This window comes from Larimichthys crocea, chromosome XXII (assembly GCF_000972845.2).
Source record: "Larimichthys crocea isolate SSNF chromosome XXII, L_crocea_2.0, whole genome shotgun sequence".
NCBI classification, from domain to species: Eukaryota; Metazoa; Chordata; class Actinopteri; family Sciaenidae; genus Larimichthys; species Larimichthys crocea.
Window position 1 is genome coordinate 19,267,319 of NC_040032.1, and position 16,332 is coordinate 19,283,650.

The 16,332-nt window shown below is 38.4% G+C and overlaps 1 long non-coding RNA gene across 1 annotated transcript in view; it reads left to right on the plus strand.

Moving 5' to 3' along the window:
- The window catches only part of LOC113744391 (uncharacterized), an 89,765-nt gene that overhangs the window by 26,741 nt on the left and 46,692 nt on the right, over positions 1–16,332 (plus strand). The window lies entirely within an intron of this gene.

The window sequence follows — 16,332 nt, forward strand, 5'->3', positions numbered from 1 at the left end:
TGAAACTTTTCTCCCATAGGCAACTTTTACTTACTTACAATTTTCCATCCAAATGAGGCTGATATACAGTCCCTGACAAAAGTCTTGTCGCTTATCCATTTTGTAGAAACAACAGCTTATAACCTGACTTTTATTTAATCCATTGGTTTTAGAAATGGCTCATATGAAAGCTAAAACCCTCCCAAATTATGTCTTATAGACTAAAATAAATTTGCTTCACTGAAGAAAGATTAATCATTTAATGAACACAGAAAGGTCAGATTTTGGCAAGACAAAAGTTTTGTTGCCTACAGAGAGTAATGTGAAAATTAAACAATTTATTTCAAATACAAAAATATGTGGCATAACATCAGTGAATTAAGTAGTGGTGCTGTGAGATCCATATTTAATATCTTGTATGACTTCCATGAGTTTGAAGGACTGCATCCATACAATTTATTGATGAAGTCATCAGGAATAGCAAAAAAAGCAGTCTTACATGCTTCCCAGTGTTCATCAAGATTCTTTGGTTTCGTCTTCCATGCTTCCTCTTTCATTCTACCCCAGACATGCTCAATGATGTTCATGTCTGGTGACTGGGCTGGCCGGTCCTGGAGCACCTTGATCTTCTTCGCCTTGAGGAACTTTGATGTTGAGATGGAAGTATGCGATGGAGCACCATCCTGCTGCAAAATTTGACCCATTTTATGGTTGGGAATGTAAGAAGTAGCTAATACTTTTTGATATTTCAAGCTATTGATATTGCCTTCCACCCTACAAATCTCTTGCACACCCCCAACCATGATTTTTCCGCCACCAAACTTAACTGTTTTCTGGGTAAATCTCGGATCCATGCGGGCTCCAGTAGGTCTCCTGCAATATTTGCGCTGGCTGTGATGTAATTCAACCGAAGATTCATCTGAGAAATCCACTTTCTGCCACTTTTCCAGCGTCCAACCTTTTACAAACTGTTCTGGTTGACACAGGGACTTGAGGTGACCAGGCCTGGTGGATCTCTGCTGCAGTGGAAAAGGGGCTGGCTTTGGATTTTCGAGCCAACAAACGGTCCTCTAGAGCAGTTGTCTTGCGAGGTCTGCCGGACCTGGGCTTGTCAAAAACATCTCCAGTCTCTTCAAATCTTTTTCTTATTCTTTGTACTTGACGCTGCGACACATTGAAGGTGTCAGCCACCTCAGCATGGTGGATCGTGGATCTGGTCTTCAGCCTCTTGATAATCAACGCTTTGGTCTCAGGGTGAATCTTGGGCATGCTGTCAGAGGTCAAGTTGCAGTTGATGTGAAGGTCTGGTGTGCTGGGGTTCTTTTTATACACACCCACTAGTTGATTGATCAATTATTGTTCACAGGCTGTAATCTAGGATTGGGTGCATCATATGACAAAGCGACAAGACTTTTGTCTTTGCAAAAACTGACTCAGTGGGCTTTACTAAGCTGTAAAAGTTAGAATGCTTTTCAGCTGTTTCATTTGGCACCAAAACATTATTTCAAAAGCTGTTGGGATTGAAATGAGCTATTTCTTGTAAAAAAAAATTGATTCGAAATATATTTGAGGGGCACTTGAGGGCAGCTTCTACCCAAGTGACATGACTTTTGTCAGGGACTGTAAGTCTACATGACATAACAGTGAAATATAATTTATAGTATTTTGGATTTATATGATTTGCATACACTCACGCACAAGAACACGCTTTCTTTACTAAATGGTAAAGGTACAATCATTACATACTCTTTTTCCACCTCTGATTGTTCTGCAATATGAATTGACATGTTGAATTGACATGTTGAAGTGTTTTGCCATTTAAATGGCAATTTTGTTGCATGAATAACTAGGAATGACGGGAGGTTGGGTCATGTCAGGAGACCCGCCGGGGTTGCTTTTCTAAAAATCTGTTGCTTGCGTTGTTTCCTGCTGCCTTCATTTCATCTCATTGTCTACTTCTGCCCTTTTGTTTTCCCTCTTTTGTAAATGTATTAGCCTTTTCCCCCATTTCATTCAATACCCTTATAAGCTGAAATCTTCATAAAACAGATGCTCCTTCCCACTGCATGCAGTTAATTGTAGTTTAATTGTAGAGTCCCAGTCTCTGAATGAAGACATTATTATAATGTGAGGCAATATGAATACCTATCCTCATCTGTTATTATTGTAAGTGTGGCTGCATTATGCTGAAATAAATTCATATCATCTATCACTGTCCTCACACTCGCACAGCATCCCTCCTACTCTCCTGTCACTCTGACAGGCAGTTACACAAACAAGAAATGACAACAATCAATATTTCCTGACAGAGAGGTCAGTCCCACCCTTTTTCTCAAATTATTTAGACATGGGAGCCTTATTATGTTGGGGGTCAAAGTTGAATCAGACTGAACTGCAGGAGGTAAAGGAGGGGAGGTGGGAATGCATTTCTGACAGGAACTGAATGCATCTCACTCCTCCTCATGAAATGAATAGCAAATGAATTTCAGTGTGACTGCAGGCTTTTAGGATTATCCTAAACCCCTATTATACTTTTTCCTTAATAGGAACTAGATTTGGATGAGCAGTACCTCAAGGTGGACTTCACCTGGACTGGCTTAAACTCTTCAGACACTTGTCTAAGAAGTGGTGGCAAATTGTTTTAGTTCAATTTAGAAAATATTTACAACATATAGTCACACATAGGCTATATAGTACATACAAATGCAGACACATATAACTAGGGGTTACTTAGTATGGCCACACTACCCTTTGGCTGCCAATTTAAGATAACTTTGGGATTAATCTACCATCTACTAATGACCAAGATAGTTATTTCATCATTCACAAATAAATATCCAAATAATAACCAAAACAAGGACCAAACAAATACCTAAACACATTTATTCTAACATACTGGGATATACACTACCTTCACACACCACTGTACATCCACACAGACAATGTAAAACATAAGACACCAATGCAATCAAACTAACAGAAGTAGGCGAATAGACCAAAAAAAAAAAAAAGGTATGTAACATAGTAAATTAAATGTTTTGGATAGTTTCTTCGTGTTCTTTTTTAGGTTGAGCTGACCACAAAGGCAGTTGGAGGAGACCAGAAATGCGCTCAGAGGGTGAAATGTGTGTGACTTTGTGTTTGTATAGAGACAAACTTTGGGTTATACAATAAAGTAAGGGTTTCAGCACTAAATATGAGGTTACTCCTATTAAAAACAATACCTGAATACCTGTTAGCACATAAATCACAGTGATGCACACCTTTAGCAAAGTCCTGTGTTTCTGGACATCAAGCCACGAAAGACCATGCATGATATGAGAATTGAACAATAATTTAGATTCATTCAATTGATCATCTGAAAAATAATCTGTATTCCCTAGCAGAATTGTAATCTACAACTGGATGAATAAAACATTGATTACCACTGGCAGTTTAAGGCAAGCCTGGTTAATATCTCTATTTAACTTACACATTTAAAAAAAAATGACAATGGGGACTTTAGAGTGCCTTACTGCTTCATACTAATTCAAAATGAGTCCATATTCTGCTGAATTGCTCCTGATCAAATATCATTTTAACCACTATAAAGCTGAAATATCAGGAAGCAATAAAAGCTTCAAGTGCACTCAGACGGAAGAGATTTATTTCCTGACTTAGTTACATAATCAATCTTTTATTCTTCAAATGGAAGAATAAAGGAGTAAGATATGCAGAAATTAAATAAAAAGGATGGACGATGGAGCAAAAGAAGTGGAACAGAAAGTTATTATAATGCTTCCAGACTTCTTAGCTGTGTTCATGCGGAAGGAAAGAAGATTAAATTGATTGAAACTAGAACCTATTTTAAACATTGTATTTGTTTCTGCATGGAGCTGCAGTATGTCTTTACATTTATTTGATTCTGTCATAAACTTTTTTATCTTATGGAACATGTATACATTTATTTATGTTTCAGCTACAGTATGAATTAGTACATGCTGTTTTGCAATATTACCACTAGGTGGTGGTGCAGGATAAGCACTTGGCCATCATGTTTTCTGCACGCCTGTCTGTACAGTGTTCATTTAATCAGGTTTGATGACTCCTTGGTATTATGATTAAATAGTTAGCAGGGCCCTATCTTAACCTAAAATTAAAAACAAGAAGATTCACGTGACGAAAAACATGACAACAAGTCAGATCCCCACACTTCTTGCCACGTTGAAATACATTTTTCAATATGTGGTTAATATTCTACATCTGTCTGTTACAACAGTGACTTTCTTACTTTCAAAAAGACAGGACATAGATGTTGAATTCTACCCACATCCTAGCTTATTTGTCACAAAAATGTGACATTTTTCAACGAAAAGTCTAAAGCTTGTTGAACATGTCACTTCGTGATTGTCTCAATTCAGAGAGAAGTCAGCCACTGATGCTGAGAAATAATACTCGGCTCCTAGTCTGCATTATCCCCAATGTGTTGGATGAAGTCGAGGCTCTCCACAGTAAAGTTCTTCAACACCTAAATAAGAAAACCAGTTCTTCATTTATAGACACAAGCCTGTTGAAACACCACATGAACTCCATAAAAAAGGTTTGTATGAGTTTGGCATAATAAGGTAACCTATCGTTCAAGGCTCATCCTGTCCTTGGAACCAGCAGTCTGACAAATTAGTTTCAACTCAAGGTCGACTAGCTTATTGTGGAGATTTCAATTGTATCACAGAGACATTGTCAGTGGATGTAGTTCACTTATTTGTCATTGAACTGTAGATGGAATGGAACTTCTCATTATCCTGAGCACATTACCAACTTTTTGAAGTTGTTTTGTCAAAGTTTTATACTCAACAAGGCTTAACAAGAATAAAGATTTCTTAATGTCCATAGAAAAATGTAAGGTTTGAATAAATCTAACGAAACTGCGCAGAACAGGTAAGAGCTTTGAGACAAGTCATGACAAGTCCCTTTTATTTATGTGGTCCAACATCACAAATTACAAAATTACCTGATGGGGCTTTACAATCTGTTACCTTCTATGCTTAGACCCTTGATTCAGATCAGCAAGACCTCCCCCCAAAATACCTTTTTAATGAGGGGGAAGGAACTTTAAGAAGAACAGCAGAGCAGTGATTAGACCAGATTAGACCAACATACTGTAAGCACATATTGATAATATCAATCCTGGAGGACATAAAGCATCTTGTAAATGCTGCCAAACAGACCTGAGCTACATGACTTCCTCTTCATCATAGAGACCTCCAATGAAGACGGACTGAGCAAACACACAAGAGGCAAAGCTCAGAAACAAGCTAGTCGTGCATAAAATGCACCTAAAAATAAACAACTCCCAAATTAAGATACTTGTTTTTGAAATATTGCAACTTTTCTTTGTACCCTACAGAGTAGCAAATAAATTGGGCATCTCCACATCTATTCACCCAAATGTGTAGTTTAGTTAGGAGTGGAGGATTTAAAGCTGCTATTCCAAATCCATATTGCCACAATACCCACTACCTGGACTATTATTAGGAATATAAAACACTGAATGGCAGATGCAAACAAATGTGATTTGAAATTAGTGCTTTGTCATGACTGTTCCATTTTTTGTATTTATCTCTAATCATCACATAGCAGCATTGCAGTAGCCTTGGTGTCACACTAGAGGGAGCTGCAGTATAACGTCTGTATCTGACTACTAAATTAAACATGAACGTCAGCTATGTGAGAATTAGTCTTCTTAAAAAATACTGAGAAGGGGTGGGTGGTGTGCGTTCTTCATCCCGAGGACTTAATTTTCCAGTTAATGAGTCAATTATATTTGCAGTAGATAAAAATTGCATCATCAGACTGAAAACATGCACATAGCTGTATCTGTTGACACATCATGAATTAATCAGAACGTGAAGCAACAATTCTGAAAGAGACACACTGGATGAGTTATTTAGCACAAGTGTGTTTGCAATTACAGGTAAGATATCCATTATCCACTATTATTCAATTGCTTTAACCGGACAATGTTTCAGACAAACGGATGTATTCATAGACATGACGAAATTGCTAAAAAGAAGTCGGATGAGGAAAGAAACAAAGCAGACATTGAGACTGTACAGATACTACCAGCTTAGGTAAAATTATTACCCAAACTACACAGGCAAAACATAGCAGCCCGATCACCCTTCTCCCCGGTGTCAGCAATGCTCTGGGATCCATTATTAAACCAAAACTACCTGTTGTAACCATTAATCACCGTTTACAGATCTTCCTAGTTCAACTTTGACCTCTGACATGGAGACTTCTAATATTTTTTTTTTTCACTCTGACAGACTTTATTTTGGCAATGACCAACACTTAAAGTAACCCTTTAAGCATATCTCAGTTTACATATGTATGCAAAATTCTGAACATAAAGACACCAAAGTCCACCAGCTGGAGAAGGCACTAATGTAATCATCCAAATGAGAGGTGTTTGGCTACGAGATCAAGAGAGCGAAAGGTGTCAGTGTCGTCCTTTGAGTCTCAGATGAGATGCCAAAATAAAAAGTTTGTTTAAGATGAGTCAGATCAGTCACTGCTGGTTTCTTCGTAACCCACGCTGACTTGACTTGCTGTGGTGTCAAGCTGATATGAGCAACGACGACCTTATGACAGGAGGCAGCTGCAGTTTTCAGAGCTGCGTGCCCCAGTTGCTCTCAACCAACTGCACAAGTTCAATGCTTGATGGGAAATCACTTGCTGATGACTGAGCATGGCACTCTGGTGTGGCTGAGAACCCTCTACAACTCTGTCACCTCCCAAGCACAGCTTCAGATAGAATATACTATTTTTCTATCCACCTAAGGCTGAAGTGATACGGATAATCCCCACAAAATAAAATCTCTGTGATGTCAACTTCTACATTTGGCTATGGTGTACACTGTTTAGTATTGTCTTTTTTTTTGTTACATAATGTTCAGCATTCTGATTCTTGTTATTTTTCTTGTCAAATTTGTTTGACAAATGTCAGATCTACGGTAATTTAGCCACTGACTTTAAAAATCAAAGCATGTGCAATGGAGCCCTTTGTTCTTTGTGGTTAGAAAGTCAAGCATTGCTGTCTTCATGAGAATGAGTCATCCTATATATGACAAATTAGACTACTTGTATATGTGACAAATAATAAGAAACAAGAAGAGACACCCAAGCTCAGGGGCTCACAGTATGGTTTGTGTGAAATTTCTATTAATCACAAACTATGACCATCACACTCACCCAATCGCAAACTGTATTAACACCTATGGGGGTTTACTTATGGTTTTCCCCTTCATTTATCAGGTATTTGTTGCACAATATTAGCATTTTACTCATCATACATATTCATCAGTAATCATTGGTGTGTTCAGTGTTGCATATTTGGGTACCCACAGGAGTTTTAACATGTCATTTATTATTAGAGCTTGTCTCAGCACAGTACTGTATGTCTTTTGATATATGAGGCATCTGCAGCAGCACATCAGTGAAAAGCTACACTAGTCAGGATGAGAGACAGTCAAGGCTCTATCAATTTGTCTGTGAGCTAACCAATGAAAGACTGAAAGACTTAAGAATGTGATGAAGCAGGAAAGCCTGATACAATATTGAGTGGAGAGATGGATAGGTAGTTGATATTTGCTTTCTCAGATAAAAGCTACTCTGCAATGATGGAGCAAGTAAGATAATACGGGAATAAAACAATTAGCTAACTAACTAAAATACTTCTGGAACATTTAGTAAGTACAGTAGTCATTTTGGTGGCTTCTACAGAAAACTTATGCCCCTCTCCTAATTTTTATCCATCTACCCGACCACCAGATCCTCATCCAACCAGCCTAACGATCAATCCTACACTATTGATACATGTATACATTACAAGTTCAAATATCCACTAAATCAGTTGATTTTTTTACTGGTGCACAAAATGAACCGTGCATTAACATCACCTTGTTCAAATAACAAAACCAACACAGTGCATGAACTCACAACAACTTACCTCAGTGTGACTTCTGCTGTTGCCTTTGAGAGACCAGTTCAGATATGCGTGGCTTCACCTTGGCAAGTGCCAGTCTCATGTCATTTTCACAGCAAAGTCTGTTCCTTTTCTTAGTTTTTATGTCCAGCATCCTCGAAAACGATTGCTCACAAAGATATGTTGTAACAAATGGTATAAAAAATTCCAGGGCGGAGGCTCCACCGAACCCCTGAGACCGACTCACCGAACCCCTAGGGTTCGATCGAACCCAGGTTAAGAACAACTGCACTAAATGTTTTTCTCTTCATTTGGCCCTTCCAGTGTGTTACAATGGATGCATTTACTTGAACATATGATATCATGCTTTGTCATTTATTTAATTCCAAATGGGACCATCTTTTAATTAATAATCATCACTCTATATGGAAGAAAACACAATGGTTCTTTTTTTCAGGTGATTATACATTAATAAAAACATACTTTAATTCATGTGATATACCATGTCTGTCATATTCTGTAAATAGAGCCCTTAGATGCAAATAGATGCCTTTTAGCGGAGTTCTTGAGGTCCTTTATGTGAAAAGACCTGAACATTCAGCTTTCTGTGTAAGTGCCTCTGGCTGACAGTAAAGAGTTCATCACTCATGCACAAGTAAGCAGCAGAGGGAGTGCCAAGCCCACAGTCACATTCATTCCATCTGCCACCCGGGATTGTAGATCTTTTTTAAGTTATTCAAACTTTTAGAGGTGAAAGGCTTTTGAATCATGCCAGCTACCAGGGTGGCCCACACCGAGATGACATAACGGTTTACTATGACACAGCCCTGTAAATATAACTGAGTTGAACTGCTTCCTGTTCAGTTTGTTCTATTCATGATTCTCACAGCATGGCTTCACAATGGGAATGCGGCATCCATCGGCTGCACTGATAGTGTTAGGAAATCCTGCTGTTTGAAATCCTAACTGTGATACATGCAGGGCTCACCCTGTGGGACAGGAAATATGATGTGACAGATGGGTGTTTATAAGAGAACAGAAACCATGCAGATGTGTTGGGAGAATGGATTTAGTGATGTTGAATCTGTTTGCCACCATCTAGTCCACAGATGGGACACCAGTTTCTAGTGCCACCTTAGCATGCTGCTTATTTCTACAAAAAAGTAGTAAGTAAGTGAGCTTTATTTATGAAGCACCTGTACCTACGAGTTAAAAGATACTGATAAAAAAGGACATAAAAATATAAAAACAATAGTAACTAAGTAAAAAAAACTAACTGGAAATAACAAAATAAAAAATACTGTAATTAAAACAGTAAAACAACAAAAACCCCACTAAAGAGCAAGCAATAAAAAGTACATAGTGCTTACGAAACAGGTGAGTTTTTAGCACCTCCTTAAAGTTATAAACTGACTGCGTTTTTTATAGTTTGGGGAAGGTAGTTCCAGAGGGTGGGGGCCACAGCTGCAAATGCTTGGTCAACGAGTGGTTTTAAGTCTAGATTGAAACTGTTAGAGAGTGTTAAAGGGGGTTGAGAAGAACCCCAACCTGATCTCTCTTTTGGCCAGTGTACCATCTCTGTCTAGGGCAGCTGGGACAACTTCGGAGTGGAGATGTGAACCAGTGGCATGAACTTGGTTCCAGTGCCAACCTCTGAATCATCTAGAAGAATGGAGGACTTAGAGTAGGAAATATGCTTTCCCTGGGCAGCAGCTATGGAGACAAAACCTTCAGTGAGGTGATCCCTTTCCTAAAGCTCTGACCTGAGGTGGTGGATATCCTCCATTAGCTGTGAGCAGTGAAATTCGCAGTCCACAAACACAATCATTCTAGCTGAATCCAGTATAAGAGTAGCTCATAACACAACATGATCATAAAAAATGAAAAAAACTTTTGCACCAAGTCTAAGGACGATCTTATTCGAACAAAGAAGGATAACAAAGAGGAGGCAAGATTAATCAATCGCACTTATCATCTATGATTAAAAACAAAATGAATGTACATTATGACTGTTTGAACTGCACTATGAGTGAGTGCAATGCTAATCTCCAACAGAACTGAAAAATTGCTCTAACATTCCAGGATCCAAGATGAGGAAGCATGATAGAGTAAAGGAGGAATTATGACCAATTGTAGCATTCATTTTGCAAGTTCATGGTGATTCATTATCTTACTGTGAAAAATGTTACACCTCCGCATGATGAAGGTGCTTCTGTGGCGTAAAAAAAAAGAACCTATAGGAAGCTGTTAATAAACTGCAACATTGCAGTGTTGACTCAAGTGCAGTGGGTCAGTTGCAAAATCTCAAAAGCCATTGGACACGTGAGACAGCCACACATATTTGAAAGGTCAACAATGTAGTTCACAGAGCAGGCAATACTTTGAGTCTGCAAAAAGAATTGTAACTGTATACAGTATATACAACTATATACAGCGAGCACTATAGCTTTGTTTGCTGACTGACTTTGTCCTCACTGCTTCAGAGTTTGTATTTCTTGCATTAAAAATCAAACCATGCGCAGAATAGACTGCACTGAATTTGATATTGAAGTGTAATGCCTTTTAAATAACATCAGGGTGCAGTACATTGGGTTTCTCAATACATCATAGTCATGACTATGAATTTTGAACTTATGTATAGCAAAGCAAAACGATTTGAATAGGCGAAAGTCGAGAGGGCCGGTCATCTTTAAGAATCCATTGTGTTTTTTAATGTCATATCTAAAAAGTGGCTGTAGAAATTATAACTGTCAGATAAAGTGCTGAAGTAAAGTGGTATTAAATGGATGTACTCAAGTAAAGTTAACTTAACATAGTACATTACTTGAGTCATTGTACTTGTTTGGCCTCTGGGTAGGTTTTTTTTCTAAGTCATTAGATGGAACATACTCAAAGGATAATTTCTGAGATTGATTTTAAAAAATGGAACTGGATTTCTGTTCCGAGTGGGTTTACTTTGTGAATGAATGAAACAAAAAAAGAAGCACTTTTGTGCTGCATTAAGGAATACATTAGTAGTGACAACTAATCTGGCTAGTGTCCTTATTCACCAACTAGCAATACAGGCCGCCTTATTATTACTCATGTGTGGAAGATGGGGAGAATGGATAAACATTACTTAAACCTATATGACACATGAAATGCACTTAACAAACTCGATTTCCCCATTCTGTACTGAGAATAATACATATGAAATCATTTTAATTTTGAGAATGACTGACTGCCTCTTTGTTCCACACTGAAGGCTAATTTATTCTGGTAATAATTGTACGAAATACTTTCACTCACAAATTATTCCTTGGCAGTGACTGATTTTCTTTGTCAATGTGTTTTCATGAAATTTAACTCAATTTGCTTTGCTACTGTTCATATGTGTGATGCCATGGCCCACAGTCACATATGATAAGTATAATCTTTTAATCGTTTAAAGGTGTGATTTCTCTTTATAACTCACACTATATGGTGGCTATTTCAGGTCTGTGAAGCGAGTAATAGAATCTTTTGAACTTTGGTCAGAACCTTTTTACAATAAAAGCTCTCAATTTAGTTTGAAATAGCACTGCTGCTAAAACATTCTTTCTCATGCTTTTATTTTTTTGTCAGCAGAAGAGGAAGTGGTTCTGTTGGTAATTGTTGCTGCTACAATGGAGATCTCTATCAGCACCAGGCACTATTAAAAATAATTTGGTGGGAGAGAAATTACTGCTGGTATGATTACACACATATGATTCAGACTGATGTTTTGCAAGGTCATGTGATGACGCCTGAAGCAGCTGTGTCATATTAGTAGGAGTTTTGAAAAAGAAGCCTTGGTCTGAAAAGAATGGGAAAAAGGTACTCGTCCTTGAACTTTACAGAGGTCATCTGTTCCAGTATATACGTATTTCTGTTGACATCAATGAGCCTCTGTCAGCTTTTCATCTTACTTTGAAGTTACATGCTGATCTGTTTGTTAATCTTTGCCCGTCTAGCTACTCCTCACAGCGAAGATTGGCTATCCCTGTGTTCCTGTTCGTCTTTCATCCTGATTTTCACGCAGTGTGAATTCAATTGTTTTACACAATGAAGGTGTTTTAAACAGATTTAATCACAGAAATCAAAGGCGTACACACACACACATACATTCCTATCTTTTCCGACTTCCCCACCCTACAGGCTGCCATGCCTGAAATCAGGGGCTGAGGCTCTTGCCTCCTGTCCTGCTCCCTTGAGGTTAATTATGTTCACTTTACCAGCCGTGACTCACTTTCTATCTGCCTGAAAAGCTCACAGACTACTACAAGCTCCACCATGGCTGCTGTTATCGCTAACAACTAGCCCCTCCGAGCAGTCTCTGTTCACACGTGATATATCGCAGCCATGCCAAGGATGGCTAATTAAAATGACTGACTGTGAACAACTCTGGATGTGAAGCAGGTAGTAGGCCTGTTGCTGTGGCGGTGTTTAAAGTCAGACTGACACTCTCTCTCTTGCTGTATGTTGTCTTTCTTTTGGTATCCAGTTAGTGTGCGCACTGCCCATCTCTTCCCTATATCTATTAAGAAGTGAAGATTTCAAAAGTGGGATTCCGTGTTGTCTGTGCTTTTCCTTCCCTCTCTTCCTCGTTACCCCTCATTCCTGTCAGTTCGTCTCCCTTCATGATGGAGACTGCAGAGAAGTAAATGTTATTCTAAATGAATTATACATTGCATGCATGGGAAATTTAGTTTCACAACAGAAGCCACAGAGAGATGATCTTGTTTCTTATTTATAATACATGCCTCACTTTTTTTTTTAAACATAACCATGCATTGTGTCCAACATTTAATAATCACTTCACTGTACTGCTTGATGTACTTTCAGTTTGCTTAAATCAATTCTGTCCGACACACACCCAAAGGACAACTCACTCACACTGCATTGAAACATGTCATGAATTTAAAATCGCCCATGAACCTGATGATTTTGGAACACACTCATTCGCTTTTTTTTTTTCTGAGAATGAGATGTACTCTAGCATTGAGTGCCTGACACACTGCAACTTAAGGTTTAATATTTGTAAAAAAAAAAAAAAAAAAGAAAAAAAACTTTCCCAGGGCAGACTGCGACATGGAGGAAAAACACAAATGTATTCATCCCCACAGCAACAACACGGGCACAAAACTGGATGATGGAAAGCTCTTTTGGCTCATGCACTGGGCGAGCAACTGAATAGCAGCCAAGTTCTCATATGGCATTTCCTGATGAAAAGTGAGATTTGATTTTGTTAAATCGCTTCTAAAAAGTATTGCTACCATGTTACTTGTTTGCTATTTCAATGGCACCCTCTGAAAACCTCACAAACCAACAAGATTGTTGTTCTTCGTGTTTTTTTGCAGAATGTTATTGCAAATACAGCAGTGCTGTTTTTGCAAGTACTCACAGTATGGCACCGGCTGGTGAGAATGATTGAGACTTGCTGACACCCTGAGATAGCTGCGTGTCAGCTATCTCGCAAGTCCACAATGGTCCTTTCAGCTGCTTCAGCAACACAATGGCTGCTGCTGGTAACCATGACAGTGACAGAGTGGCCCTAAAATTACTCTGACATAACATAAAACATCACATACATTGGCATGGCCTCATATCCATAATCAATACTCTGGTTAATCTTGTTACATGGCTGTGTTAACGACCGGTTAAGCCATCACGCTTTCTTACTTGACACAATAGTTAGGGACATTTTCATTTTTATATTTATTTATTCATTAGAGTTAATTATTTCTGGTAACCTAACATGTATTGAAATACAAATATGTGCTGTTTGGATGCAAACAGAATGAATCACATTACTCCACCACAAACAAAAAGCGTTATGTAAGTTTATACAGCTAGAAAAAAGGGAAGGGGTAATTTTCAGGTTGGTTAATGGTTAATGGCTATTCACTTCGTAAAATTTTCAGCCAATTAAAGGCTTTCATTTTACCTGAATTTCTCACCTCTGTGCTTTTATGATAAGAAAAGCTTGCAGAAACATTATTGCAAGGACCGAAACTAAAGACCTGGTTCCAGTGATTTAAACTAAATTTCTCTTTGCTTTTGCTCCCCTTGGCGATTTTTGCCCACATACGTACCATTAACATACATTTTGTGTTACTGGATCACCCAAGACACATGTTAATACCAGGTGTCTTTGGCCTCATTATTTCTTACCATGAAATCCAACTTAATGATGAATTCACGCATGCAAGTATGCATGTTAGATATTTAAGTATCAGGCTGCGATCATGGCTGTGACCTCTTCCTGCTCAGACTAGCTAAGAGAGGTATAAATACTCCTGAGTATGATGTGTTCATCCCTGACTAACAAGTATGAAAGAAATATGCTTTGTACGTTTTGTACATTGTAAACGAAGGTCTTGCATTTCTACGAAAAATACAGAGCCTTCAAAAACAAGAGTGGTTGTCTCGTCCTGTAACAGGGAGGTGAATCGGTGTGAGAATATGAGCATAAATGGTGTGTCAGTTGCACCTCACCCCTTACCATTACATGGAACCAACATAGTTAAAATAGGCCAAAATGTCCATATAAACATAGAAACTGCAGAATAATCCACTTCTCTTCTCTTCACTGCCCCTTTGTAGGCTCAGCGTGTTCCAAAAACTCATTTTTTTCAAGCATGAATTTGCATTGGAAGCACAACTTTTTACTATGTTTTGAAGAAAATGTATTATCCTTGTCATGCAGGTGGCTGCCAAACAACAGAAACACCAGCCTGGCATTTCTATACCACAATGATGCCCATTTGGGTGAACTTTGAGGAGAAAATTTTATATTCATTTTACTGAAGCATCAAACTTGCGTGGTCAGTATGTTTCAGTGTAACCTCCCGCTTCAAGCCAATGAAATTCGTGTATGACAAGGCTGCATTCCCAGATGCCTGCCAAGTTCTTGCATTTATTTACATATACAGGAAGTTTGAGAAATTTTGTTTGTCAAACTTTATCTTTAGAGTGTCCTTGTGGCTTTGTCTGCTAAGGCACATACTCTACCACATATCTGATTTATTGCATGAGTGTGGCTCATATCATTCACGGCATGTCATATCCACAACCCCTCACATTTCTCATTTCTTTTTGCTGTATACAAATTGAATTTCTGACTGATCTTCATGTTGAAGAAAAATAAAAAAGAACACAGGGAAACAAATCAGTAAAGTAAATTCGGCTAGATGTTTCAGTTTTATTATTCAGTAACGCAAAGATCATGACAATTATTTGTGGCTCAAAAGAACAGCTCAACATTTTAGAAAATCTGCATATGTGTTTTGTTTTTTGAGATTGATATGAGAAAACTGATAGCACCTTCAGTTTGGGACAGTATTAGCCGATCGCAGCTTAGCATGGAAACAGGAAGCAAGGGCAGATTGCTGAATGTCAAAAGTGAAAAAAAATCCCTACCAGTGCCTCTAAAGCTAATTGAATAATAAGTTGTGTCTAGTTTACTCATCTATACATAAACAGAAATATTAAAATCAGCAATTTGTGGTTTTAAAGGCTGTTCCCCCTTCCCCTTCCTGTCTGTCTTATTTGTATGTCCCTTCTGTTGTTGGACGTCCTTTCACTGCTGCTCATCAACCAATCAAGCCGTTGTATAAAACACAAGTTCAACCTTCCAGACTCTCAGATCGTTCAGTCTTCTCCATGGTAGCTACATAACGGCCAACCCTGAGATCTTTGGGAATATTTGTTTGTGAATTGTGTTTATTTCCTTTCCATCATTCTCTTGCCTCATCCAGCTCTGTCTTATCCTAACACCTGATGCTCCTGTGAAGTATTCTGCCACCCACAGCCCTGCACCGTATTTGATCTCCCTCCTTTAAGACCTTTTCAGTCAATGGTGGTTGCACCACCACCTCTGTTTGAATAAGATGGCTCTGGTCTCTGGTTGGTGTTTGCATTTTGGGTCTGCTACCATTCAACATAACCTTATCCATCCACCCAGAATTTTTGTGCAGCTTCTCTGGCTATATTCTTCCCAGATTTGGACAGTGATCAGCTAAGTTAAGTCCCCACTCTAGCTAACACAGGTATGGGACCAATGCTAGTCTTCTTATCTCACTTAGATACTTATATAAGCACAACTGTATCCCAAACAACAGTAGTTCTTAGTAACTTCTAGCAAATGCAAAGATGTCTGTGTAAGCAGTAAGTTCAACTTCTTCCAGTGTGAAGTAATTGGTAGATCATATACTTTTATCTATCTCCAACACTGGTATGTGAGAAGAGAAAGTGGTGTGTTGACTTTCAGAAACTGATATAACCAAACACCTGCTAAATTGCACTTGGGATTTCTGTGTATATTAAAACTCTAGTTCTTACATCAAACATTTTAAACACAAGTAGACCATATTTTCCCATCAGCACTA